Genomic DNA, 27608 nt, shown 5'->3' with positions numbered 1-27608 from the left:
ATAGAGTCTAAACGACACGAGTGCGAGGATCCTCCTCTGAGTGAGGTAGGTGTAGCAACGGACAACTTTGTCGGGACTGTTACGAGCGCGACCCTTTCAGTAGAGTTGATACAGGCGTCAAGCCGGCAGGACCGCGAAAAGGGAGGTTTTCCTATCGAGAAAGGTTTCGAAGTCGAAACAGCGGAAACCCCTTTTGAGAGTAAAAACCGCGGTAAGACCGAGTTGGGATGTCACAGTGGCTTCAGTGACAAAGGCCCGGAGGCTAATTTGGTAATGCTGGCGCAAGCAGAATGCGAGGCTGCCGAGCAAAAGGATAGCCATAAGAGCCAAGCTTCCAGTGAAGAGTACTCAGTTGTAGCTGAGCAGGGCAAGAGTCAGACTTCCAGTGAAGAGAACTCAGTCGTAGGTGAGCAGGGCGACAGCCAAACTTCTAGAGAAGACAACTCAGTTGTAGCTGAGCAGGGCGACAGCCAGACTTCCAGAGAAGAAAACTCAGTTGTAGCTGAGCAGAGCGACAGCCAGGCGGGCTCAGTTGAAGCTGAGCACTGCAGTAGAGAGAATGGCGCGCAGAGCGACAGCCAGGCGGGCTCAATTGTAGCTGAGCACTGCAGTAGAGAGAATGGCGCGCAGAGCGACAGCCAGGCGGGCTCAATTGTAGCTGAGAACTGCAATGCAGAGAATGGCGCGCAGAGCGACAGGCAAGCTGGAGAGGACAACCCCCAAAGGAATGAGCTGGGGATCTCAGGGGCAGTTTCATGTCCGTCTGTCAGCTGCGTGGAGCTGGCACTCTGCTGCGAAGGCACAGAGGCCAGTTTGGAATTTTAGGAAAATTTCCAAAGTGCGACTGAGAAACTAGAGATAGCTAGGTATGATCAGGAGACGCACGCGGTACAGTCTAGGGGCAGAAAAAGGAAAAGGGCCAAGAGAAAACGAATCAAATTCAAAGCCCTAGATTCGGTTGCGCGCACAGGTGCGAAAGAAGAAATGCGGTGGAAGGAAAGGCGAAGCCTTCCCGCGTTGCGCCTCATAGACTTGCAACTGCAGTTAAGGATCTGGCGACATGTGCAGCTCGTTCGAAGGCTGACTGCAGCAACGGAAAAGGAAGTGTGCGTTTTCCGACCAGAACAGGCGCGAAGTGCTTCAAGGGGCATCGAGCCTAGACCGCGACGTCGGGACAAAAAGCCAGTTAGAAAAAAAGCAAAGCGGCCCAAGAGATCAGAAAGCGCAAGGTTGCGCGGTACTCAGCGCATGCGAACGCAGGCGTCGAACAACCGAGACGACACATGCAGGCGTGTTCAGCGGGCGCACTTGAAAAGGAATCGTCCTTCACACTTGGCACCGCATTCTAGGAAGCGCGCATGGCGAATGGGTAGCCGAGCTTCCTGCTTGGGGCGAGAGAAAGAGGCACCTTCTCGCGCTGGTCACTGCTCGTTGTCCAGAGCCAGAGTCGGTTATCGACATTGTAGGCGCGACCAAGGTTTTCGGAGAGCCTCGAGGGGGCGCGGAAACGACGGTGAGAGTAGGGGATCGTTTTTTTCTGCAGCCTTTTGTCACGAGTTGACCGCAGTGCAATCATTCAAAGCGCGACCCCGGCGGGCGCGTCTGAAAGACTAATCCTTTCAACTCGGTGGAGGGGAGTCAGCTTTCCCCCCCGCGTGGCGATTCGAAGTAGCTGTTTCTTTTTTTTTTGTTCCTCTTTTTGTGTTTTTTATGAAATCAGGCAGGGAAAGGCAACTTTTTGAGTTAAAACGAGTTGATCGGAGGTTACTGCTTATTTCCTTACCTTAGACAAAGGCTATGGCGTCACTGAGTTAGAAATCACAGGTGTCGATTTCCCATGCTACCAAGTGATGAGTGCACTCACAGGAGTGCAGCTCGCGTAGAACTACGCTTAGCGTCGCGTAGACGGAGCGTTCGTTCCTTGACTGATACCTTACGAAAGGGAGCTTCAATGACGTACACTGAGATGACCTAAGAGAAAACTCATAAAGGAGCCGAAAGGATGCGCGCGTGTCCCGACCTTTGCTTCGGACCGCTGCCTATGGTAAAGAGTTAAGTTCAGTGTGACGCCAGTGATAGAGGACTGGGTGATATTTTAAGTCATGTTGGCGACGGCCACGAAGAGCACCATGTTCAGTACGTCAGCCGCAGGCTGACATGTAGAGAAGCGTTAAGCGCTTTAGACAAAGAGCGCGCGTTTGGTTTAGGCGGCACAGATGTTGTCGGGTTACCAGAGTTACTTGAACGGCGCAAAGCTCATATTTGAGACTGACCATCGTCTCAAACGTGCTTATGACAGTTTTGTCCCCCCAAAAATGGTCGCTTGCTTAGACGGAGTCCTGCTCTCCAAAACAGAATTTCTCGATGCGTGTCAGGAACGGAAAACCGCGCGGAAATGCTGATGGATTCAGCCTATTGTTGTAGACAGGAGTACTTGGTAGGACCACCTACTGTGTGTGGGTTTTTGTTTTTAACCTTGGTCCAAGCAGTCCGTCTTTGGCGATTTCAAAGGGGATATTTTGCGGTTTCTCGGCACCAAAATTGCGCCAAAATCCAAACATGTTTTAGTAAGCATTTGTTGTCATTGTGGGAAGCCTGGTGGGTCTTTGGCAAATTCCGAGCGCTTGCTTGTGGGTCAGTGCCCTGTCTCGTGGACCAGTCCACTGATGCCATTCTTTGTTGAATGTTCGAGCTTGGATGCCATTTCTGGAAACCAGCCCTTCCACCCGACTCCGGCCTCATCTCTTCCTGCCCAGCGGTCGTGAACGCTGGCCATTCGAGATTTTTCGGGCCGCGGACGAGCTGTTAAAAGTGGACAACGTGGTCCTGGGAGCCGGGTGTGACACATCGCAAAGCAAGGGATATGACGAGGCCTGGCGCCGGCGGCAGAAGCATAGACGACGACGGACGGGGTTGTTGCACTCCAAATCACCGAACCTCCGAACCGATCGAAGGACGCTGTGTCCCACGGGCCTGGGAGAAATTACTGTCAGACGAGTGTCGTCGTTAGGCAAAGATGCGGCGAGAGCTTGCGACAGCAGCAGCAACGGTGGAAGCAGAAATGCACAGGAAGCACGGTGGAAGCAGCGGTATACGTTGGCCAAGTAGTCGGTCTTCGGGTCACCGGACGAGGTGATGCTACACAAGGTCACGCCGAGCGAGGCTGCTAATTGAAAGACGCTGTGTACTCGAAGAGGTCTCGTGCTTCGGCCATCCGGCGGGGGAGTTCGAGGAGGTCATTCACCTGCGGGGAGACTGCGGGATTCTCCTTTCCCGCGGCGGCAACGCACAGAAGACAAGCCCCAGTGGACAAGGCGACACCTCAGTGTTTGTTGGCGTTCCCCCTTCTCATCCCCCGAGCTGTGAGAGAGCGAGAGAGCTTCAGCACCGCCCCGTGCCGTGGGTGGTACCGCCAGCGTAATCAATGGCCCATCCGATTGGACAACGTTATTCGAACTAAATTCCCCAGTCAGGGATCTGGGGAACGCGAACCGTATTTAACGGGATGTTGTTTTGTGATCGGAGCATTCGATTCGATTCCATTCTCATCTGTAAATATGTAGAATAAACCCTTTTGTACAGTTTCCTCGATAGCGCAGTCCGGCAACGTCATTCGGAGCCGGTACCTGTGGGGCTAAACGAGTTAGTCATCTCTAGGACCCCTCCGTCTTCAACACTGGTTCCAGCGGTGGGATAGAAGCCCCATCTGTAACACTAGTTCCAGCGGTGGGATAGAAGCCCCATCTCTAACACCATGTAGAAGTTCTAAGGGCGAAAATCCCAAGCTCGCGTTTATGGCAGTGTTGACGGCAAAGGCTGCCGCATTAAGCTTTCTTTCCCAACTGAATGGTTCAGCGCTGCGTGTCTTCTTGAGCACGGAGACGAGAGTTGCGTTACTTCGCTCTACGAGACCGTTGCTGGACGCACGGCACGGGACATAAAAGTGTTGTTCAATGCCATGTAGTCTCAGAAAACGTTTAAACTCATGGGAGTCGAAAGCGCGGCCGTGATCTGACAAACAGTCATTGGGGACACCATAACGGTAGAACACCGAGTACAGATGGTGGATTACTTCTTTGGAGCTTGTTGTGACCACTGCAGCGGGTACAATGAAGTGAGTGGCAAAGTCTATTACGTTGAGGATGTACTTGTGGTTGCTGTCATTAGGAGGCATGGTGATGTGGTCCAATGCAATAGCAGCAAATGGCACTTCCGCTGTGGGCATAAAACACATTTTTCCTACATTTCTTGAGACAGGACGATTGTGAGACTGGAAAATCTGACAGCCTTGAACGTACTCAGTCACAGTGCTGGTCATTCGTGGCCACCAATAGCGGTCTTGCACTTTCCTAAGTGTGCGCTTTGCATCCATGTGGCCGCCATTATCATGAGTCAGTTCAAGAACAGATTGGCGCAGCTTAGCGGGCACAACAATTGTGTTCAAGTCCGAATGTGTGTTGCGATACAGAATGTCGTCCACGATGAGGAAGTCTGCGCTCCCGTCGCCGTCATTCACCAGCTTGTGGCGTATGGATGAGCATTCTTGATCTTCCCGCTGGAGTTGACGCAATGTTGTCATGGGCTCAATGGTGGCACAGGCAAGGCAAGAAAGCATGTCTGCAACCACAATCTGTTTTCCCGGCCTGTGTTGAACCGCGAAGTAAAACTCGACAAGGTCCATGAGCATATTAGTAAATCGACGTGACGGCTTAATGTTGTTAGTAAGGCAGGCCGCGGTCCAGTTATCCGTCAGAAGGCGAAACTTCCTGTTGAGAAGGTAGGGGCGAAACTTCAAACAAATCGTCCAGTGAACAGCCAGACACTCCCAAACATTCCTGTGTAAGTTCTTTTCTAGCGCTGACAAAGCTCTGCTGCCATATTCGATGACAACTTCGTTAGCACCTTGGCGTTGAGACAGCACAGCTCCGAGTGCCAAAGCGGAAGCATCCGTTCTCACGGTAGTTGGCGCGGCGGGGTCAAAGTGAGCAAGTATGGGGGCTGTTAGTGCTTGGCGAAGCAATTGGAATGCAGAATCGCAAGCTGCAGTCCAAGTGAAAACTCCTGTTCTGACGATTGCCTGCAGGGGTGCTGAAATTTTGGCAAAGTTAGGTATGAACCGTCTGTAAAAATTTGCCGTCTGTAGCCAGGTTAGGACAGACTTCGCATTTGTTGGCCTGGGCATGTTCAAAATCGCTTCCACTTTCGCAGGGTTTGGCTGTTTGCCGTCTTGGGAGAGAACGTAACCCAAGAATGTCAACGACGGTACTGCAAACTGGCATTTGGCAAGTGTCACTTTGAAGCCACTTCTCAGCAGTAGTGTAAGGACCTCCTGTAGCAGGTCCACGAATTCGGCGAAGTTGGTGCCAAAGAGAAGGACATCATGGAGACATACTCGAACACCACACTTTGGATGTCGCGGCCTCAGCTGTCGAAAGATGTTTTGCATGGCTTTCTGAAAAGCTGCAGGGGCGTTCTTAAGACCAAATGGCATCCTAGTCCACTGAAAGGTGCCATGATGAGTTATGAATGACGTCTTAGGGTGATCTTCCTCTCGTACTCGAATTTGCCAGTACGCGAATTTCAGGTCTACACTTCCGAAGACGGAGCAGCCAGCGATATCGTCCATAATGTCTTCGGAACGGGGCAGGGGCTGCGCAATGCTGACAGTCTGCTTATTGAGAGGGATGTAGTTCACACAGAGCCGCTTTTTGGTACCTCTTGAAACAACAATTGCAGGAAAGGCCCATGGGCTTGTGGATGGCACAATAATGCCTCTTTTCAAGAGCTCGTCAGTTTGCTTCTCAATGAATGCATAAGCAGCATAGCGGTACGGTTGTCGGCTATATGGCACGGCTCCAGGGGCAAGATCGATGGAGTGTTCAGCCCCCTCATAGAGGCCCAAATCATTGTCATCAGAGGCAAAAAGCTTTTTATGTTGCTGAAGAACATCTCGGACAATTGTTCTTTGTCTAGCTGTTTGCCTATCTGTGCTTCACGCAGGATGAGACTCCTTTCTTCCAGTGATGAGCTGCCTGCACAGTTGGGTGGCTCGGCTGTCTTTTCATAGACACCGTTATCCTGAGGTGCTATTTCGTGACATGCCAGTGAAAGCCACGGTGGCTGGTTCATATCTGGAAGGGGGTCGAGCTGTAAGCCTCCAATGGCTAAGTGAGTTTGAGCAAACGGGGTCTGGGTCATTGTGCGCGGCAATACAGCGTTCGACATTCTCGGGAACACTTTTTCATTACAGAGCAGGATGGTGTTTGTGTTCGGCTGGTGGACTTCTGTTGGCTTGGGTGGCTTCTCGACGAGTTCGGCATGGGCAGCTTCAAACCAGTCCTCACCGAGGATCAGAGGTAGCGGGTTACGTGGGAGTACCGTCACATCTATCACCGCGGAGAGAGGTCCAATGGAGATGCATGTCGATATTATCCCTGCTGGTGTCACAGTACCAACACCGACGACGGAGATGGGTCGCTTCGTTCAAGGCGACAATGCAGACGATGTGACAAGGTCCTGGGGCAGTATTGTGAGCTTGGAGCCGTGGTCGGGGAACACATCAACTTTTCCGACACCTGCGACATGAGCTTCTATCACAGCAGACTGAACCAGTGATCCCTCGAGGCAAGACATGGCAGTAGTATGGGGTTTGGCGTTGCCCGAAGGTTGTTGCCGTGGAGCTCTGGGCGCAGTGCACTTGGCAGACAGGTGTCCTGGTTGGCGACAGTTGAAACAGATAGGCTTACTAAGGTCGTCTCCAGGGCGGTAGGCAGGGGCGCCGTGCTTAGAGCAGATTGTATTGTACCAAGCATCTCGCTGGTCTGGTGGAAGAGCTGAAATGCGTTGTGGTCGATCTGTTCTGGTTGCAGCTATCATCTGGGGATTTGTACGATCTGGGTTCCGTAGTGGGGCTTGCACTCTGGGCACTGAGAACTTGGCACTCGAACTCTCTGCTCGCATGAGTCGAATTGATGAATGACTTATTGTTTGGTCCAGTTGCGTGACAATATCCATGTACGCGGTGACTGTTGTTGGGCGTTGGGCTGCAATGGTGGTGGCCAGATTCACGTCGGCAATTCCCTGAAGGGCGTACTCTATGCGCTGAGGGTCGCTGAGGTCGACTGGGCACCCAGAAATGAGCTTAAATTTAGCCAGCGAGTAGTTCACGAGACTCCGTGGGCTTGAACGCGACAGGTAACTGACTGTTGCCACTGCAACAAGGTGAGCTTGTCGCTGAACTGATCGAGAAAGGCTTGCCTGAAGCTTATCCATGTTGGGCACTGACGGCCGATGACGGCTTTCCAGTCAGCCGCGGCTCCGCGCAGTTTCCCAAGGGCGACGGCGAGAAGAGTCGAAGGCTCCCACGAAGCCAGGTCTCGAGTTCGCTCGAGCTCTTCGATCCAGTGGGCCGCTGAGATGCTGCCGTCAGCGCTGAATGTCGGAAGCGATGCGGATAGGTCTGGCAGAGTTGTAACCTGGACTGGGGCTACGGGGCGTTGAGACACGTGGAGGAGCTGTTGCACTAGGCCCGCAAGAAGCTCTGTGGTATCGAGACTCGGCGAAGGCAGTGCATGGTCAGGGCGCTGGGTGGATGCCACGGAGTCTGGGGAATGGGCAGGTGGCGTCGTTGGGCGGTTTTTGGCAACATCGGCGAGCAGGCAATTTATTATTTCCTCCTTCGACCCGGTAGCATCAAGGTTTCGGCGAGTGAGCTCTTCGCGGAGATAATCCGCTGTAAAGCCGGCGAGGTCCTCCGGAGTAGCTTCGCTCCAGTTTACGAGCGGCATGGCGGTCGACGGGGTAGCGCCCGTGAAGAAACACGAACCCACAGGCAGGCGTAGAAACGCAAGGCGAGCAGGACAAAAAGTTCAGGCAGGGCGGGCGAGGTGCTTCGTCAAGCAGGTAGGCATCACACAGGTCGGCGTAGCAAGGCAAACAGGCGAAGGGGCGAGCTGATTCGGGTGAAGCGGGCGAATGGCTTCATTTGGCGGGAGAGCGACAAAATGGCGGGAACAAGTACAGCACCATCGGAGAAGCGAGCTGGGCAAACAGTTCGGCGGATTACTTCACCAGGCGGGCAGCTGTCGACGTTCCCAGCATGGTCCAAGATCGACTGCGCCAAATGTGAGGCGGATGGGTGTCCGGGCAGACGAAGACACATGTGCAAAAGTATAACTGTTTATTTGAGAACAGCCATGGGCGTCCGGCGAGCCCGGTGGCACTCAACCGACTGCGCTAACTGCGCTAGCAAGCCAGCGGCCTCCCTCGGGATGTGCGCGTACTACTCTCGACTGCACTAAATGTGAGGCGCTGGCGCGCGGCATGCCGTCGACGCGTATAGAGAGAAAGTAAAGGCGCGTTTATACTCCAACGTAGAGCGCGCGCGCGGCAAGGCGACGTCACGTCGGCCAAAGCGAGACCCTCGATACTCGCACTGCGCTTGACCGCGGACGCGTTCGGCGGCTTCGGCGCACTCTGGCCGCGCCGGCGGAGACTTGGAGCATGTCTCTATTTCGCGCCGAGCGCGCCGAAGCCGCCCACCCAGAATGCACCGCGCACGCCTCCCACGCCACTCCTTCCCTCTACACCCTTCGCCACTCACGTTCTTTCCCAGCCGGTTTTTGAACGAAGAACGTTCTGCGCATGAGCTGCCTTGCGTCGGAGCGGCTGGACTATAGACCTTTTCAAAAAGGGATCCCTGGGCGCTGCCATATTGTTCCCTGGACTGCAGTGGGCACCTCCCGCTAGCACGGTGGAAGCGGCGAAACGCCTCCTCTCTGGACTGCTAGAAACCGGTTCCGCCGCCAGAAACAACATGGCAGCGCCCAGGTTGGAAAGGTGTATAGAACTGCGCTCCCAAACTGCGCCTAGCGTAGCGTCGCCGATCTGACGTATCCGACCACAACCAGCTCTCGCCCGCGCGCCGAGAACGTCGGAGTATAAACGCGCCTTAAGTCCGAGGTGCGCGCGGAGCTGGCGCGCACACGTGCACTCGAAGGGGCTATGGAGAAGTTATAATATCGTAGTCCTCACAAATGAAATAAAGAGAATTTAGCCGGCGTTTAAAAATCGCTGCCATGCTACTCTGCGTAGGGAGGGGAATTTGGGAGAAAAGGACAGAAGGAGAGCAGTGTGGAAGAGGTAAAAAAAAAACGAAGACAAAATGCGGCCATGAAATGGGTACTAAGGTTGCAATGGCGAGTATTGATGTAACCTATGGAATGATGGAATGCATAGTCCGACAAATGGGCTGACGAAGTTCACTGCATGATGAATGCATGAAGGTAACGTGCAAGTGAATTTAAAGCATATCGAGATGTCCAATGTCTTTTAAATATGTAAATAGAAAGTTCACTGCAAGTCTCTGTTGCCTAAGGCAGGCTAAGGGACATAAAACTTTGTACATTGTTAGGGGCACTGGGCAGAGCTTCTGAATGTAATGTTCATAGTACGCACGCTCGTTAGCATAAGCAGGGCACTCAAGCAAGATATGTTCCACAGTTTCTATCGAGGCACAGTTGTCACATTGCGGACTGTTCATTTGTCCAAAACGGTACCGCAAGCCGTTTGTATATGCAGCATTCAGACGAAGTCGGTGATAAAGTGTTTCCAGATGTCAAGGAATTCTGGGTGAGAGTCTTGATCTAAGATGTGGGTCGATTGAGTGAAGAAATTGGTACTGATCTGTCGGCAAACTCCAAAGCCGATACTTTTCTTCGGAAGCAAAACTTTTAGCCATTTGGGACGCATCAGATTTCGTGAAAAAAGATCGAATGTATCTCCGATGTTGATCGCCCTTACGGGCCGTTTCATCTGCTTTTTCATTAGCCAGAATGCCACAGTGAGCAGGTACCCACTGAAATGTTATGCAGTGGCCTGCGGCAATAGCTAAATGTTGTAGGTACCCGATGTCCAGAGAAACTGGCTGCTGATTCGTTTTCTTCAGCAGGTTGGCCAGGATCTGCAGAGATGCTTTTGAATCGGTGAAGATAACCCAACGGCCGACGGTTCGGGGCAGGATGTAAGAAACAGCAGCTCAGCTGTCGTAGAGGATGTCCTCCGCTGCAGCCGGTAAGAAAGGGCATGGCCTGTTGATGGCACATAAAGGCCACAAGAAGAGGTTTCTTTATTAATTGAACCATCGGTGAAGATATGGGTGTGCTGCGTATATTCCTCGGTTAAGTAGGCGAGAGTAGCTTGCAGAAGCGCTGCCTGTGGCATGCGGCTCTTTGCGTTCACACCTGGAACACACTTCGTCACCTTTGGAGGAGAGAGTGTCCATGGAGGAAAGGCCAGAGGTAGCAGTTTCTGTGGCTGATTAATTGTAGGGAGGGGCAGGAGCTGCACTGCTTGGCCAAAGCTAGAGTTGCTGTGAGTTAGGTGGACACGGTGCAGGAAGTGCTTCTTCCCTTGCAGGACATGGCGGAGTTGGGTACGCATAGTTTCCTGGGAGCAATCCCCTTTAGTGGGAGGCATCCTGCCTCCGCTACTGTTCCTGATGGAGAGGAACCCTTTGGGAGGCCAAGGCATATTCGCAGGCAGTTGTTCCGTGCGGCAACGAGAGTCTTATTGCTTGATGTAGATAACCTTTGAACGTGTTTGTTGTCGGCATGTCTTGAAAGGATGTGTTCTTATTGGTTCCGGTAACGGCTTCCTGATTGGTCTAATTGGTCCCAAAAAGGGTTCTCAGAATGCTGTCGGAGCTCCTCTGGTTGGCTCCGGTAACGGTATTTTTCGATTGGTCGAGAAAATGGTCGCCAGAATGCAGGTGAAGTGCATTTAAGAGCGGGATTCTGCCTGACATTGACTGGCGCGGAACCGGCAACATGACGGTGGCATTCACGCACTTGCTACTGCTTATGCAGGTTGGTTTTTTCTCCATGCATGATCTTAAAAAACCATATTTTGTTCTGCCGGTTCCACCCCATATTGTTTTTTCTGTAGCTGTTACTCGGACGCTTAGACCAGTGCGGTCGAAGCGTGTACACGTGAAGCGACATTTGGTTCTTTTACCCAGTGCTTCGTTTTATTTGTTACTTCTTTTTGGGGTGGGGACGTTGAATTCAACCCAGGACCAGGCAAGGAACTAACAGATTTGCCAGAGGGTCAGAAGGCTATGATGTCAAAGTTGACATCTATTGAAGCGACACAAAACCAACTTACACTTGATGTAAATGACCTTAAAACACGTCTTTTGTCTATGGAGTTAGCATTTGCAAAAATTGATGTTATGGGCGTGGTCCTAACCGCAGTTGAGGAGCAGTAACATCAGATACTTGAAACGTTGACGAGAACTGAAGAAAGAGAGGCTAACCTTGAAAACAGAGAGAGGAGTGCAACCTTTCGATTTCCGGTCTCGTGGACTCAGTAGCCGATGTGACCGTGAAGAAGCCAAAGCAACTGATTGCTGATTTATATAAGGATTCCCTTGGACTAACATGTGTTAACATCGAGCATGCACATAGAACAGGGACCTACCATGTTGAAAAAAATGGCTGAGGCTTAACTTGGTTAAGCCTGGAGAATGCGAAGCATCATCGTGTCGCGTAATTTGGAGGCGCACAACCACAGCGACGGCGCGAGGTGGGCCCCCGTTTCTCCACTGTCGTGACGTCATCGTGTCACGTGGTGTGACGTCATGTATCACGTGATTTGGAGGCGCACAACCACAGCGACGGCGCGAGGTGGGCCCCCGTTTCTCCACTGCCATGACATAATCGTGTCACGTGGTGTGACGTCATGTATCACGTGATTTGGAGGCGCACAACCACAGCGACGGCGCGAGGTGGGCCCCCGTTTCCATACTGTCGTGACGTCATCGTGTCACGTGGTGTGACGTCATGTATCACGTGATTTGGAGGCGCATAACCACGGTCAAGGGCTGAAGTGGTAGCTAAAGTAGTGTGCTTCGCATAAAAAGCGTCCGATACTTGTGAAGTTTCCTTCGTTTAAGGAACGTCAAGCAGTGCTGCTTACGGCCTGACTTCAACCTGCCTGAAATTGACTGCACAGTAAAAAAATTTGCACCCTTAAAGGTGTAGCGCTCATTGCTGCACCCTTTCCACACCGTCATTTTTTCTTATTTTTTTGGAAAAGGGTGCGCTGAGCACGTTAGCACTTTTAATGCACCCATGGACCCTTCACAGCTTTACGGGTGTAAGGGTGTTGTAGGACCTAACCCCGATCTGGACCAATGCTTCACTCTCCGGGAGCTCGAATCTGCTCTGGCTGCTAATTCTACACGCTCGGCTCCCGGTGAGGATGCCATTACATACACCACACTTCGCAACCTTCCTGACTGCGCCAAAGAATTTCTCCTTCAAACCTACAATGAGGCCTGGGAGAGCGGCTGCTTGCCGAGCTCCTGGACATCCTCCCTTATTTCTATGATTCCAAAACCGGGCAAACCTCTCTCTAACCTCCGCTCAATCTCCCTGACGTCGTGCGTTGGTAAGACACTTGAGCGAATGGCTCTGACTCGCCTCTCTGATTTTCTTGAGGCACGGGAGTTCTTCCCCCATTCTCTCATTGGCTTCCGACGCCGCGTCTGTGCACAGGACATGTTTCTGATTCTCCAGCAAACGTTCCTGTCTCCTACACCTACTCAAATTTACGCACTTGTGACCGTCGATGTTCGCAAGGCCTTTGACGGTGTTTGCCACGATCACATCCTTTCTCAACTCGCCTCTTTGGATTGTGTCTCCCGCATGTACTCCTATATCCGCTCATTCCTCTCTAAACGTGTGGCTCGCTTTCGAGCAGATACCCACTTGTCTAACCCACACCACCTCACCCGTGGCACTCCTCAAGGTGCTGTTCTCTCTCCTATACTTTTCAATCTCGCTATGGCCCCTCTCGCCTCCCAGCTGGCTGAAATTCCCGACCTGCATCATATATTTTACGCCGATGACATCACTCTGGTGTTCATCTGGCTCTCCCGGTCACGTACAGGACACCCTGCAACGTGGCCTAGATCTCATCGACTCCTTTCTCACCACCGCTGGCCTCTCTCCTGCTCCTGAGAAATCCGAGCTTCTCCTTCTCAACCATTCCTCCTACCAGCGCTCCCACAACCACTTCGTCTCTCTCCACCTTTCTGGCTCTCCCATTCCTGTCGTCACACAGTGCAAAGTTCTTGGCTTCCCTTTGCATGCGGCTAAGAATGTGCAATCCCTTCACCGCGCTGTCACCACCTGCCACTCTGTAACTCACCTCCTGCGGCGCGTGGTCACTCGACGCACAGGTCTCCACGAGGCTCACGCGTGCCGAGTTGCCCACGCGCTGGCCCTCAACAAGGTCTTGTACTTTGCACCCTACGCTTCCTTCACTCAGACTCAACTTAACGCTCTCGAGACTGCCCTTGTGGGCCTCTACAAGGCAGCTCTCAACCTCCCTATCACTACCTCTACCACTAAGCTCTTTGCCACAGGCCTCTTCCATCCTCTTCGTTCTCTTCTCAGTCTCCATCGTGACTCGCAGCTTGCCCGGCTTTGCCTTACCCGTCAGGGTCAGTGGTTATTGACTCAAGCGGGTATCTCGCCCATTCCAATCTCCCCGTTAAGCTCTCCTATTCCCACCCCCGCTCCCAATCTTCGTATCCTTCCCCTCCCGACCAATATGTCCCCCGTCCTGCACGCCGGACGTCGTCATGCGGCCCGCACAGCACCATTCCCCTCTCTTTGATACCCAGGGTGTAGCTTACACGGATGCCTCCTTCGTGGCTCCTCGATGTTCCTGCGGCTACGCCCTGTACCATCCACACCTCCCTGCTCCTGAAACCCACACCAGCGGGCCGTATCTACACCCTCCAGACGCATTGTCCCTCGAGGTCCTCGCCATTGCGCATGCCCTCCAGTCATTTTCCCTCCTTCCCTCTCTCCAAGAGTACACAGTCTATTCGGACTCACAAGCCGCTATACACCACATACAGAAACGCACCCTGACCCCTTCTCTCCAACAGGAGGTCGAACGAGCGGTCTCCGCACTGCAGCCTTCCATCGTTTTCCTCCGCTGGGTCCCTGGGCATTCAGGGATTGACGGCAATGAGCTGGCCCATCAGCTCGCCCGCGACACACTTTTCCGGGCACCGTTGATCCCCTGGCCCAAGCCCTCGGAGGACGGTGGGAGACTCACCCTTCGCCGCACCATAAAAGAGGTCTACCTTGAGCTCCGCCTCGACAAACGCCTTTACCCTCCCCCTCATCCATCACTCACGGTGCCGGAGTCTCGCCTTCTTCGGCACATTCAGATGAATGCAGTTATCACCCCGTTCCGCCTCTTCCTCTATCGCTATCGATCGGACCCTTCCTGTCCCAACTGCCCCTGTATATATATGCGGACCTGGCCCATTGCCTCTTCTATTGCCCGGCTGCTCAGCAGTCGGGTTCCTTCCCCCCACCCTCTCTATCCATCACCACCTGGCTCGACTGGCTTGGCGCTGAAGGGGAAGAACAGCGGCTTCTGGTCGCCCAGGCGGTCGAAATGCTCTGCCTGTAAATTATGGTCGATTAAAAGTCTTTTACTACTACTAGCTCCTTCGGGTGCAACGTTGGGTAAGGGTGTATGGCATTCTTTGCCTTGTCGAACAACATTACAGTAGTTCAATCAAGCGTGCTTTCAAAATGATGTGAGCTATTCGAGTTTTCCATTACAATACAGCTGCAACCTCGATGCGAGCAGCTATGACTGGGATCTGCATCCCGAGAATGCGATAATTAACTGAATTATTTTCGCTCAAGTGCTAGCCTTATAAAAATTTCTATAGACAGTCCATAGACTGTCTATAGACTTTAGTCTATGAAGTCTATAGACTGTGTATAGACAAATCCTTTAGACTGGTCTATAGACAGTCTATAGATTTATGGCCATACACTTTTAGTAGACTTTTGTCTATAGACAGTCTATAGACAAATGTCTACTGAAAGTGTATAGGTCTATAGGAAGTCTATAGACACAAGTCTATAGACAGTCTATAGACGATCTATAGACTTATGGTCATTCATTTCCTATAGAGCTGTCTATAGACCGTCTATAGACACTTGTCTATAGACGGACTATAGACGACCTATAGACTTATGGCCATAGACAAGCTTCCTGTAGATTACTGTCTATAGACAGTCTACAGACAAAAGTCTACTTGTCCAGTAGACATATATATGTCTATAGACTGCCTATAGACATTCCATAGGTGTGTGGCCTGGCAGTGCTATAGACCATTGTCTGTAGACAGTCTATAGAGCTCTGTCTACTAAACTATTAGTAGACCATTATCTATAGACTGCCTATAGACTGTCCACAATCATTGAAAAAGGTCACCAGACAGAGTTCACACATGAAACAATCAATATACTTACAAATTTAGTTTATTTCCAAGCTATCCAGGCTGGGAATATGCAATACATGCACCATAAGAATGCACCACCGTAACATAAAAGTTGAAAGTAACAGTCCGGCTAGTTTCCTCAGAAGAATTCTTGTGGCCTGTTGTCTGCAGTAAATCATCCGGGCATGTTCACCTGTACAGCACGAAGGAAATAAATAATATAAGAGGAACTGAAAAAAAATTCCCATTCCATCTCTACAAATGTGCTTTACAATGCAAGGCAATCTAGAAAGGCAATCTTGATCTTTTGGTTTGGTTTTATGGGGTTCAAAGACCCAAGGCGACACAGGCTACGAGACGCTGAAGTGAAAGGCTGGGGAATAATTTCGGTCACCTGTGCAGAGTACACAGGCCTTTAGCATTTTGCCTCTATTAAAATGCGACCGCCTGGGCCGGAATCGAACCTGCATCTTTCAGGTCGCCATAAGAACATGATAGCCACTGAGCTATCACGCCGGCTCAATCATTTCAGTAAATACACGACAGATTATAAGTGTCGTCATAAAACATTGTAACAATGACCCCTAATCCCTGGAGCACTCTACTCTGAATCCAGTACTGATATTGATTTCTGTATGGCAATACTGTTACCGTCAATACTGATCTCTTTATGGCAATCCTTATACACTATTTGTAACAGAAGACTTCGAACAATTGTGCCACATATCTGCATTGACTCGCAAGGAGCTGTTAAGAATGCCACCTCCGTAAAATACAGATTCAGTGCACCTTACAGAGGGATCCAAAAAGGAGAATATTGCAGCATTTATTCTTATAACCGCTATAGAAGAAGCGCTTCAGAATACCCTGCGTGAATTAAGCCTGGTACACCCGGCCAAATTTTTAACTGGCTCGGGTGTTGCATCGCTGAATGCACCTTGTAAAAAAGCTGCCTTTCGGCTACACTGCTGGCATATTCATGCTGTAATTTAACGAGTGAAATGTCATTTCGTGGTTCCTTTTTGTTCATATAATGTTTGAGTGCAGTACTTGCGTGTTTCGATCAACGTTATCAGAAACAATCGTCTGCCACTACGAACAGCTGAAACAAGCGGCATACGCAGCAATGGATCTGGTCCATATGGCCTCATCCTCTGGGTAAAGTACCACTCATTTCATGGCGGACAAGTCGTTTACCCAGATTAGTGCAAATGCGCCACCAGAACCATTGCTGCGTATTCCGCTTGTTTCGGCTCTTCGTAGCGGCAGTCGATGAATATTTCTGATAACTTTGATCTAAACATGCGAGTACTCCACTCAAACATTATATTAACAAAAATAAACTATGAAATGCCATCTCACGCGTCAAATTACAACATGAATATGCCAGCAGTGTAGCCAAAAGGCACCTTTTTACAAGGTGCATTTAGAGATGCAACACCTAAGCCAGTTAAAGATTTGGCCGAGTGTACGTAAGCCGATACTCAAACGGGCACAAGCTATACAAAACCAGCAGGCAGAAGCAACCAGTTCACCACAGATTTGCGCCTATAACTTGAAGCACAAAGGCGGAACAGCATACTCGTACATCTGCGCGCGCTCTTAGAAACAAGCGGGTTGCAGCGCTTCTATGCCGCGCTCATTATTCAGAAAACTAATACAGCACACAGAGGCTGCAGCTGCGCCGTTTCAAAAGCAGTCGCGATGTTGAGACAGCAAATTACTGTCACGATAAAATACTGTCTGAAATTCACTTAGTTTTTCCTTCAAGTGCAGCTCCAACAGCGCAGTAAAGAGGTGTGTTTCTTGCATGGAGGCAGCCTAACCCAACGCTGCTAGAAAAATCAGCGAAAGCATTGAACGTGCTCAAAGTAGGAAGTATTTCAATGAAACAATTAACGCCTTCAACAGGCGCAGCTATAAAAACATGAGAGCTTAATTTCATTTTAGGCACAAATAAGCGGCGAGTTACATCGGCGCTTTCGTAACGTAGCAGTCTGAAATCAGAAACACATATTTTGCCTCTCGTGCAAATGGTATTCTAGAAATCTGTGCACGCGTGAGCGGGATTCATGAACTAACCACTCGGAACGAAATGTAAGCCACCTCTTGTCGAGCCGACCTTTACCCAGCTTTCAAGATGAAGTGCCCGCAAGCCAGCGGCGGCGGCCAACGGCTCTGATGACAGACACGGACGAATCCATACGTGTGCAACGAAGGGGAGATGGGATGGAGCTCGTGGGTTCTTCGCGGTGTTTGAGCACGCCGGCCATTCGCGCCGGCAACGAATTTTATTCACCCATCACACTACAAGCCTTCCTCCTGCGCCGCTTGAATACAACTTTGACAAACGTCTCGCGCTACAGTCTATAGCGTTACAAGACACCTTTGCTGAAACGTCGGCGTCCACGACGCGCACCGAGCGAGCGTCCATACGTAGCAAGCAATGCACACCTCAAAAAGAACAGCACTCCATGGTCCAGACAGGCGATAACACAAAGATAAGAAAATAAATGTAATCCACCACTGAACCAGACTGTATGTAAGTACGTTTTCGGAGGTGCAAAGTAAATTGAGCTCACACGGCGCTAACACACAGTTCCATTTCGGCCGTCATTCACAGGCTAAACGACATTTCTGGCCGCGCATCTACCTTGAAACACGAATAATCTAGTAGACAGCTCGCGAGGAGCGGCTTATCATCAAGGGCATCGCACAGACTGCCTTTCCGCGCGTTAGTAAAGACAGCGGGACAGAGATAAGCGGCATTAGTCGAGAACCCGATGGCTTCCGCCTTAGAAACGAAGATAGGACGTTTGTAACTGCGCACATAATCTGTTTTGCACACACAGGTCTGCTTAGAGTGGTTTAGGAGACCAAATGAATAAAATATAAACGTGTAGACTTACCGTAAGCGGACGATGAAGCTGGATTTTGAAGAAAACGTAATCCGCGAAAAGCACGCCAACGCCATTGATGCAGCCACGCACAGGGTTGTTTGCAGCCCGAATGATTTTCCGCCGTCTCGCGGTAAAATGGGTAAAACGTGAAACAGAGTGAGTGAGTGAGTGAGGGAAGAAACTTTATTTCCACCAGAAGAAGACCCGTGCCCCTCCGGGTCCGCACGCAGGCGTCCGGGGAGGGGCAGCGTCGCAGCTGGAAAACTAGCAACGGTATAGTCGCGCAGCTTCTGTGCCAGGCGGGTAGCGTATCGTTGTATGCTAAGGTCGGCACTTCTGAGTATGGTCTCCCATTCCTCTGCATTATTGATTCTGCCATATTCTATGGCACTGGGGCATCTCCATAGTATGTGTTCGATGTGGTCGATAAAGATACGACCGTGAAATGGGTTTCTGTTTCACGTTCTAAATGGGCCTGCGGTTAGAACGTGAAACAGAAACCCATTTCACGGTCGTATCATTATCGCTCGCACTCTTTCCGTGTGCAGCGTGATCTGATATCAGAGATCACAGAAGGCAATTGGTTTATAAGCTTAAATTCTTCGCTTACCCTCTAAAAATCTTATTGTTTTCGTGAAAACAGAACCGAAATCTAACTTCTTGTCGGTATACGCGCCGCATCCCCCACCGAATAGTATGTGGTACAATTCTCAAATAATAATTATAAGGTTGCATAGCATAACGTCTTTTTTGCGTGTGTTCGTGTTTAGAAAACTGATATGCGCCACATCAGCGTGTTATCGGCTCCGAAGCAACAGGTGCAAGGGTAGGAACGAAAAAATACTGGCTTTGTGATTGTTGCGTCGCAGCACTTATTCACGTGAACAAACAGCAAAGGTAGAAACGGCAGATGTTAATCGCACAGAGGACCAGGCTCTTTGAGATTAATCTAAGATGTTTCTAAGGGATGGGCGCTTCCTTGAATTCTCACACCGGTATTTCCCCCTTTATACTCAGGACGTTTTAAAGAGAAATGTAGAACCGTTGATGAAATGTTTCTGATTTCAGCGCGTTGGACAGTGACGATCGAAAGATGGAATGGAATTGTGTAGAGCGATTCCTTTAAGGGACAGCGTATTCGTTCGATGTAGTACAGTTTGCGGGCGCCCTTACTTGAAGAATGGCTGCCTTTCCTCGGCTTACTTGTTAGCATTAAATATGTAATTGTATTGACAATATACGTCTCGGTATAACGAAAAGGAGCTTGTCGATGCTCTTGAAAACAATATACAGGAGGGTGTTGTGATGGCCTTACGCAATACTTTTTAATTTCCGTAATAGCGAAGGAGGTGGGCGACTCCCGACATAGTTGCGGTCACTAGATGCAGGTCCCCTCAACATGCAGTGCAAAAAGAAATTGACATTGTTGTGGACTTAGTCGAAAGTCAGTGTACCGAACATTGTTAGATAAAATTACGATTGTTATAGACTGGTCTATAGGCAGTAGACTATCTATAGTGTACAGTCTATAGACGAAAGGAAATTGAGGTAGTTGTAGACTGTAGTCTGTAGAGAGTCTATAGACCATCTATAGACAAAAGGAAATTGAAGCAGCTATAGACCGTAGTCTATAGAGAGTCTATAGACCGTCTATAGACGAAAGGAAATTGAAGCAGCTATAGACCGTAGTCTATAGAGAGTCTATAGACCGTCTATAGACGAAAAGAAATTGAGGCAGCTATAGACCTTGGTCTATAGAGAGTCTATAGACCATATATAGAAGAAAGGATATTGTGGCAGCTATAGACCTTAGTCTATAGACCGTCTATAGACGAAAGGAAACTGAAGCAGTTTTAGACTTTAGTCTCTAGACAGTCTATAGACAAAAGGAAATTGAGGCAGCTATAGACCTTAGTCTATAGCGAGTCTATAGACCGTCTATAGACGAAAGGATATTGAAGCAATAATAGACTTTAGTCTATAGGCAGTCTATAGACAAAAGGAAACTGAGGCGGCTATAGAACATAGTCTATAGCGAGTCTATAGACCGTCTATAGACGAAAGGAAATTGGTGAAATGTTTGGGGGAATCCCCCAAGGTGGAGTAGATTTGTAATAAGGGAGTAATTACTCATTGGCATCCACCCGAGCGCAGCCATACGGCTACAAAGAAAAGCTATACAGCTGTATAGCTGTATAGCTTTTCTTTGTAGCCGTATGGCTGCGCTCGGGTGGATGCCAATGAGTAATTACTCCCTTATTACGAAAGGAAATTGAAGCAATTATAGACTTTAGTCTATAGACAGTCTATAGACAGTCTATAGACAAAAGGAAATTGAGGCGGCTATAGACCTTAGGCTATAGCGAGTCTATAGACCGTCTATAGACAAAAGGAAATGGAGGTAGTTATAGACTTCGGTCTATAGAGAGTCTATAGATCGTCTATAGACAAAAGGAAATTGAGCCTGCTATAGACTTTAGTCTATAAAGTGTCTATGACAGTCTATAGACAAAAAGAAATTTGAGCCAGCTAAAGACTTTAGTCTATAAAGTGTCTATAGACAGTCTATAGACCAAAGGAAATTGAGGCAGCTATAGACCTTAGTCTATAGAGAGTCTATGGACAGTCTATAGACGAAAGAAAATTGAGGCAGCTATAGACCTTAGTCTATAGAGGGTCAATAGACAGTCTATAGACGAAAGGAAATTGAGGCGGCTATAGACCGTAATCTATAGAGAGTCTATAGACCGTCTATAGACAAAAGGAAATTGAAGCAGCTATAGACTTTATTCCATGACTACAGCGAAAAGAACGGGACAAGAAGAAGGACACAGGCAGACACAACACAGCGCTGACTTACAACTGAAATCTTTATTATCTGCCAGCCGGAATAAGTACCTAGCAGGCGGTGAAAAATGAAAAGTAATAGACACAAGTCATGCAGCGGTCATGCATTGTTACCTGCAAGTCAAAGCACGTCATGCATTGCAAGTCATGCAATGCAAGTCATGCAAGTCATGCATTATTACCTGCTGATAAAGACGGTGGCTTTGTTGTCCTCGACAAGGATGCGTGTGTGTCGAAAGCATCAGATGCTGTTAGTGCCGTGTTTGACAAATGCTACAATGTTCTGATGTCTAAGGTGAAAACTAAGGCGAAAAAACTTCTGAATTGTCTAAATTTGACCAAGCTAGCAAGCGCGTTAGACAGTACCCACACCGTTTGCCTGCAGATGTTTTTCACAGCGAAAACCCACAAGCGGGAGTGGCCGTTTCATGTGATTATTTCGGAAGCTGGAACATGGCAGAGGCATGTCGCGAAGTTTTTGCAAGAAAAACTGAAGGTTTTAACATTTGACGACCCTTTCAGAGTGAAAAGTTCAGACGAAGTAATAGCGTTTCTAAAATGCAATTACAATAAAAAGCTTCGGGGATGTTCAATTGATCTTAAAGACCATTACTACAGTATTCCTCAGGCTGAAATTATGTCTTCTGTTAGTCACTTCATTGACCAGTTTGGATCCATTGCATTCCAGAATGAGTGCGGGATTTCCACCGGCAGCTTTCTCGAATTGTTATCCTGTTACCTAGAGTCTACTTTTGCTGAGTGGAATGGTGATGTATATATTCAAAAAGATGGAATCTGTATTGGTTCATGCCTTGCACCCATTCTTAGTGACATGTTTCTGGCTTTGCGCGACCAAATATTGAACTAGCGGTTCAAAGGATCCAGTGTTTGTGGAATTTTTAGATTTGTACATGACTATTTCGTGTTTTTAGAGTGTGACAACGTCGAATTCGAGCAGCACTTCCTTTATGTTTCTTCAGTGTTCTCTGAGTGCCTGAAACCCATGATTTTAACGCACGAAGTACCACTTAATGATACCATCAGGTTTTTAGATCTCTGACTTCAGTTCACTTCATCCCATGTATGTTGGGCTTTTGAGCCCCGTGGTCAGAAACCCATCCTGCCATATTCATCAGCCCACTCGAAGCTCGTGAAAAGAGCAATTGTCCATTCAGTTTTTAACAATGTTGTAAAGAAAACATGCGAGCACAGGTTGGAGCAAAGTTTCCACAACCAAGTAGATCGATTGACACAGGCCGGTTACCGTTCACAATTTTGGTCTCCGTTGCAGAAAAACTGCAGAAAAAGTTGAGGTGTGGTGCCAACCCTTATAAAAATGGTCTATAGACTTTCTATAGACTTTTTATAGACTCTATAGACATCCTATAGACTTTTACTTTTGTCTATAGACAGTCTATAGAAAATCTATAGACTAAAGTCTATAGCTGTCTCAATTTCCTTATGTTCATAGACTATCTATAGACTCTCTATAGACTAAAGTCTATAGCAGCCTCAATTTCCTTTAGTCTATAGACGGTCTATAGATTCTCTATAGACTTAAGTCTATAACTACCTCAATTTCCTTTTGTCTATAGACGGTCTATAGACTATCTATAGACTAAGGTCTATAGCTGTCTCAATTTCCTTTCGTCTATAGACGGTCTATAGACTCCCTATAGACTAAGGTCTATAGCTGTCTCAATTTCCTTTCGTCTATAGACGGTCTATAGACTCCCTATAGACTTAGGTCTATAACTACCTCAATTTCCTTTCGTCTATAGACAGTCTATAGACTCGCTGTAGCCTAAGGTCTATAGCTGCCTCAATTTCCTTTTGTCTATAGACTCTCTATAGACTAAAGTCTATAATTGCTTCAATTTCCTTTTGTCTATAGACGGTCTATAGACTCGATATAGACTAAGGTCTATAGCTGTCACAATCTCCTTTTGTCTATAGACGGTCTATAGACTCTCTATAGACCAAGGTCTGTAGTTGCCTCAATTTCTTTTTGTCTATAGACGTTCTATAGACTAAAGTCTATAGCTGGCTCAATTTTCTTTCGTCTATAGATGGTCTATAGACTAAGGTCTATAGCCTCAATTTGCTTTCGTCTGTAGACGGTCTATAGACTCTCTATAGACTACGGTCTATAGCTGCTTCAATTTCCTTTCGTCTATAGTCGGTCTATAGACTCTCTATAGACTACAGTCTACAAATACCTAAATTTCCTTTCCTCTATGCACTGTACACTAGAGATAGTCTGCTGTCTATAGACCAGTCTATAACAATCCAAATTTTATCTAACAATGTTCGATACACTGACTTTCGACTAAGTATAGAACAATGCCAATTTATTTTTGCACTGCATGCTGCGGGGACCTGCATCTGGTGACCGCAACTATGTCGGGAGTCCTCCACCTCCTTCGCTATTACGGAAATTAAAAAAGTATTGCGTGAGGACATTACAACACCCACCTGTATATTTTCAGGAGCCTTGACAAGCTCCTTTTCGTTATATCGTGACGTATATTGTCAATACAGTTAAATATTTAATGCTAACAAGTAAGCCGCGGAAAGGCATCCGTTCTTGAAGTAAAGGCGCCGCAAACTGTACTACATCGAATGAATACGCTGTCCCTTAAAGGAATCGCTCGACACAGTTCCATTCCATCTTTCGATCGTTACTGTCCAACGCGCTGAAATCAGGCACATTTCATCAACGCTTCTACATTTCTTTAAAACGTCCTGAAAATAAAGGGGGAAAGACGGGTGTGAGAATTCAAGGAAGCGCCCATCGCTTAGAAACACCTCAGAATAGTCTCAAAGAGCCTGGTCCTCTGTGCGATTAACATCTCCCATTTATACCTTTGCAGTTTGTATTCACGTGAATAAGTTCACCGACGCAACAATCAGAAAGCCAGTATTTTTTCGTTCCTACCCTTGCACCTGTTGCTTCGGAGCCGATGACACGCTGATGTCGAGCATATCAGTTTTCTAAACACGAACACACGCAAAAAAGACGTTATGCTATGCAACATTATAATTATTATTTGAGAATTGTACCACATACTATTCGGTGGGAGATGCGGCGCGTATACAGTTAAGCAGTTAGATTTCGGTTCTCTTTTCACGAAAACAATAAGGTTTTTAGAGGGTATGCGAAGAATTCACGCTTATAAACCAGTTACCTTCTGTGGTCTTGGATATCAGATCAAGCTCCACACGGAAAGAGTGCGAGCGATAAAGATACGACCGTGAAATGGGTTTCTGTTTCACGTTTTACCGTTTTACCACGAGACGGCGGAAAATCATTCGGGCTGCAAACAACCCTGTGCGTGGCTGCATCGGGGGAGTCGGCGTTTTTTTCGCAGATTACGTTTTCTTCAAAATCCAGCTGCATCGTCCGCTTACGGTAAGTCTATACGTTTATATTTTATTCATTTGGTCTCCTAAACCACTCTAAGCAGGGCTGTGTGTGCAGAACAAATTATGTGCGCAGTGACAAACGTCCTATCTTCGTTTCTAAGGCGGAAGCCATCGGGTTCTCGACTAATGCCGCTTATCTCTGTGCCGCTGTCTTTACTAACGCGCGGAAAGGCAGTCTGTGCGATGCCCTTGATGATAAGCCGCTCCTCGCGAGCTGTCTACTAGAGTTTTCGTGTTTCAAGGTAGACGCGCGGCCAGAAATGTCGTTTAGCCTGTGAATGACGGCCGAAATGGAACTGTGCGGTAGTTAGCGCCGTGTGAGCTCAATTTACTTTGCACCTCCGAAAACGTACTTACATACACTCTCGTTCTGTGGTGGATTACATTTATTTTCTAATCTTTGTGTTATCGCTTGTCTGGACCTTGGAGTGCTGTTCTTTTTGAGGTGTGCATTTCCTTCCTACGTATATGGACGCTCGCTCGGTGCGCGTCGTGGGCGCCGACGTTTCAGCAAAGGTGTCTTGTAACGCTACAGACTGGAGCGCGAGACGTTTCTCAAAGTTGTAGTTAAGCAGCGCTGAAGGAATTCTTTTATTGTGATGGTGTAAAATTCATTGCCCGCGCGATTGGCCGGCGTGCTCAAACACCGCGAAGAACCCACGAGCTCCATCCCGTCTCCCCGTCGTTGCACACGTACGGATTCCTCCATGTCTGTCATCAGAGCCGTTGGCCGCCCCCGCTCGCCTGCGGGCACTTCATTTTGAAAGCTGGGTAAAGGTCGGCTCGACAAGAGGTGGCTTACATTTCTTTCCGAGTGGTTCGTTCATGAATCCCGCTCACGAGTGCACAGATTTCTCTAATACCATTTGCGCGAGAGGCAAAGTATGTGTTTCTGATTTCAGACTGCTAACTTACGAAAGCGCCGATGTAATTCGCCGCTTATTTGCGCCTAAAATTAAATTAAGCTCTCGTGTTACTATAGCTGCACCTCTTGAAAGAGTTAATTGCTTCATTTAAATACTTCGTACTTTGAGCGCGTTCAATGCTTTCGTTGATTTTTCTAGCAGCGTTGGGTTAGGCTACCTCCATGCAAGAAACACACCTCTTTACGGCGCTGTTGGGGCTGCACTTGAAGGAAAGACTAATTGAATTTCAGACGGTATTTTATCGTGACAGTAATTTGTTGTCTTAAACTCGCGACTGCTTTTGAAACGGCGCAGCTGCAGCCTCTGTGTGCAGTATGGGTTTTCTGAATAATGAGCGCGGCATGGAAGCGCTGCAACCCGCTTGTTTCTAAGAGCACGCGCAGATGTATGAGTATGCTGTTCCATCTTTGTGCTTCAAGTTATAGGCGCACATCTATGGTGAACTGGTCGCTTCTGCCTGCCGGTTTTGTATAGCTTGTGCCCGTTTGAGTATCGACTTACGTACACCCGGCCAAATCTTTAACTGGCTCTGGTGTTGCATCGATAAATGAACCTTGTAAAAAAGGTGCCTTTTGGCTACACTGCTGGCATATTCATGTTGTAATTTGACACGTGAGATGGCATTTCATAGTTTCTTTTTGTTAATATAACGTTTGAGTGGAGTACTTGCGTGTTTCGATCAAAGTTATCAGAAATATTCATCGTTTGCTGCTACGAACAGCCGAAACAAGCGGAATACGCACCAATGGTTCTGGTGGCGCATTTGCACTTACTCTAGGTAAACGACTTGTCCGCCATGAAAGGAGTGGTAGTTTACCCAGAGGATGAGGCCATATGGACCAGATTCATTGCTACGTCTGCCGCTTGTTTCAGCTGTTCTAGTGGCAGACGAATATTTTTGATAACGTTGACCTAAACACGCAAGTGCTGCACTCAAACAATATATGAACAAAAAGGAACCACGAAATGACATTTCACTCGTCAAATTACAGCATGAATATGCCAGCAGTGTAGCTAAAAGGCACCTTTTTTACAAGGTGCATTTAGCGATGCAACACCAGAGCCAGTTAAAAATTTGGCCGGGTATACCAGGCTTCACGCAGGTATTTTGAAGCGCTTCTTCTATAGCGGTTATAAGAATAAATGCTGCAATATTCTTCTTTTTGGATCCCTGTGTAAGGTGCGCTGAATCTGTATTTTATGGAGGTGGCATTCTTAACACCTCCTTGCGAGTCAATGCAGATATGTGGCACAATTGTTCAATGTCTTCTGTTACAAATAATGTAAAAGGATTGACATACAGAAATCAGTATCAGTACTGGATTCAGAGTAGAGTGCTCCAGGGATTACGGGTCTTTGTTACAATGTTTTATGAAGACACTTATAATCTGTCGTGTATTTACTGAAATGATTGCGCCGGCGTGATAGCTCAGTGGCTATCATGTTCGTCTGGCGACCTGAAAGATGCAGGTTCGATTCCGGCCTATGCGGTCGCATTTTAATAGAGGCAAAATGCTAAAGGCTTGTGTCTCTGCAGAGTTGGCCGAAATTATTCCGCAGCCTTTCACTTCAGCGCCTTGTAGCCTGTGTCACCTTGGGTCTTTGAACCCCATAAAACCAAACCAAAAGATCAAGATTGCCTTTCTAGAATGGCATAGCCAGGATATGCCTTTCATTGTAAAGCACATGTGTAGAGATGGTATGGGAATTTTTTTTTCAGTTCCTCTGTTATTTTTTTCCTTTGTGCTGTACAGGTGAACATGCCCGGATGATTGACTGCAGACAACAGGCCGCAAGAATGCTTCTGAGGAAACTAGCGGGACTGTTACTTTCAACATTTATGTTATTGTGCATTCTTATGGTCCATGTATTGCATATTCCCGGCCTGGATAGCTTGGAAATAAAACTAAATTTGTAAGTATATTGATTGTGTCATTTGTGAATCTGGTGACTTTTTTCAGTGGTTGTAGACTGTCTATAGGCAGTTTATAGATAATGGTCTACTAATAGTTTAGTAGACAGAGGTCTATAGACTGTCTATAGACAAAGGTCTATAGCACTGCCAGGCCACACACCTATGGAATGTCTATAGACAGTCTATAGACATATGTCTACTGGACCACTAGACTTTTGTCTGTAGACTGTCTATAGACAGTAATCTACAGGAAGTCCATGGCCATAAGTCTA

At 48.2% G+C, this 27608-nt stretch overlaps 1 long non-coding RNA gene across 1 annotated transcript; it reads left to right on the top strand.

The window, feature by feature from the left end:
- Nucleotides 1–24439: 24439 nt before the first annotated feature.
- Nucleotides 24440–27344, top strand: LOC149345362 (uncharacterized). Its single transcript, XR_016282835.1, has 2 exons — nucleotides 24440–24481; nucleotides 27176–27344. It is a non-coding gene; the product is annotated as an uncharacterized LOC149345362 (long non-coding RNA).
- The last annotated feature ends 264 nt before the right edge of the window (nucleotides 27345–27608 follow it).

Source organism: Amblyomma mixtum, chromosome 5 (genome assembly GCF_055824585.1).
Source record: "Amblyomma mixtum isolate Tamu chromosome 5, ASM5582458v1, whole genome shotgun sequence".
In the NCBI taxonomy this organism is placed as follows: domain Eukaryota; kingdom Metazoa; phylum Arthropoda; class Arachnida; order Ixodida; family Ixodidae; genus Amblyomma; species Amblyomma mixtum.
Note: the sequence above shows the minus strand (reverse complement) of the source record. Positions and strands in the feature narration are given on the sequence as shown.